Consider the following 1,672-nt stretch of genomic DNA (forward strand, 5'->3'; position numbering starts at 1 on the left):
ACCACAATACTGTAACTTCACAGTATATCTGGCCCATTACTCACCATTTTTTAATCCGATTAAGTATTTTTTTTTTTTAGTTTGGCGCTGGAAAGTGCACAACCAACAGCATGCCCACATGCCTCTTCTGCAAGCAATACAAAAGACATGCAGAGACATTGAGGTGGGGTCAGTCCAGGGTTGGATACGGCACGTACTGTAATATTTCCTCCTTTGCCTGGCCAGGCAACTAATTATTAATTGTTTTTAACATTTTTTTGTTTGTTTACAGTAAAATATTGTATTAATACTGTAATTCTACCTTTCTTTGTGTTTTTGTTGAAAAAACCTGCAATGGGAAAAAAATAAACAGTCTGTGTTTTTTTATGCCTTTTTTATTTTTGCAATCATTGAAATGTAAGTAGATGTTCTGTACTGGAACAATCGTTCACAGGAGCCTGTATGAGAAAATAGGTATACAAAGTACTAAAGAGAGCCGGGGGTGTTTATAAAGCACATCAGTGTGTTGTTACTGCTGCTTTGAAAGACTAATTCATATGGTGCATGTGTGTATCATTTTGTTGCCATTTTGGAAAAAAGGATTGTTACATTGTGATTGAAGAGTTCCATCTGGACATAGAAGGGAGATATTTATCTTTAATATATTTATGTGTGTCTTATTTGTGTGAAGAGTTTTGACACAATGAGCCACATTCAAAAAACTACTGCCGTTGGCCACCTACAGGCCATTAGGAGTTATACAAGCTCAGGCACTGGCAGATACATTACAATCCTCACACTCCCATGTTTGGTTTATGAGAAATGTTTAGCCATAGCATTCTTGGAAGATTCAGCAACAAATTCATCAAACTGTCTGGGCATGTATTCAATTTCAGTTCAGTTACTGTAACTGCAACAATAACAAAATTCACGTCTTTGATCTGTAAATCCTGGTTTGGACTGGTCAGGATTATTCTTAGGAATGTGAATCTATTGAGCTTTTTGGTTGAGTCATGCAAGCTTTTGAATTGGATGAAAACGCCCAGAGTTGCATTTAGCAGGAACATGTTATGTTTATTTTACCAACTCCTTTTGCTCCAAGTCTTATGTCATGGTCTGTGAGGTTAGATTTGAACTTTCCCTCCCAACCCTGGCCTCATATGTATTAAGCTTCTATGAAAAGTATGGCTGTATCGCAAAGTTGCAAAGCCAAAGACTTGGAAAATTCAGGTTTTCAAAAAAACCTTTCTGTAGTTGTGTGTAATATGTCTAAAAGATGTTAAACGTCTGTCAAAGAAACAAAAAGCAGTGCTTTGGAGAAATCATCTTGACCATATAATAAAATGTAAAAGCTTTGGACTCTCAATAACCCACAATATGTAACAGTGGCTTTAACCCTTGTGTTGTCTTCCCTTTAACTATAAACTAGCCCTTCCAGGTCAAAATTGAATTTTTTGGGGTGCTTTTCCGATGTTTTTGTAATTTTTTCTGATTTATTTGTCACTTTTTCCATGCTTTTGGTGCTTTTTTTTTTAAAAAACCTGAGCTGGTTTAATAATAGGTTTTACACTTACTTTTGGAATTCATGGTCAACAAATCTCATTTATATCAAATTCTATGAAAGTTTTTAGTTAACAAGGCAGAATTTCTGAATTATAGAAATAAATATAGTAAAGATCAGAGGATGTTGAGT

The 1,672-nt window shown here is 35.2% G+C and overlaps 1 protein-coding gene across 1 annotated transcript in view; it reads left to right on the forward strand.

Annotated features, from left to right (window-relative positions):
- Positions 1 to 1,672, forward strand: part of cpn1 (carboxypeptidase N, polypeptide 1) — a 19,391-nt gene that overhangs the window by 11,512 nt on the left and 6,207 nt on the right. The gene's annotated exons all lie outside the window — the stretch shown is intronic.

This window comes from Etheostoma spectabile, chromosome 21 (assembly GCF_008692095.1).
Source record: "Etheostoma spectabile isolate EspeVRDwgs_2016 chromosome 21, UIUC_Espe_1.0, whole genome shotgun sequence".
Lineage (NCBI taxonomy): Eukaryota > Metazoa > Chordata > Actinopteri > Perciformes > Percidae > Etheostoma > Etheostoma spectabile.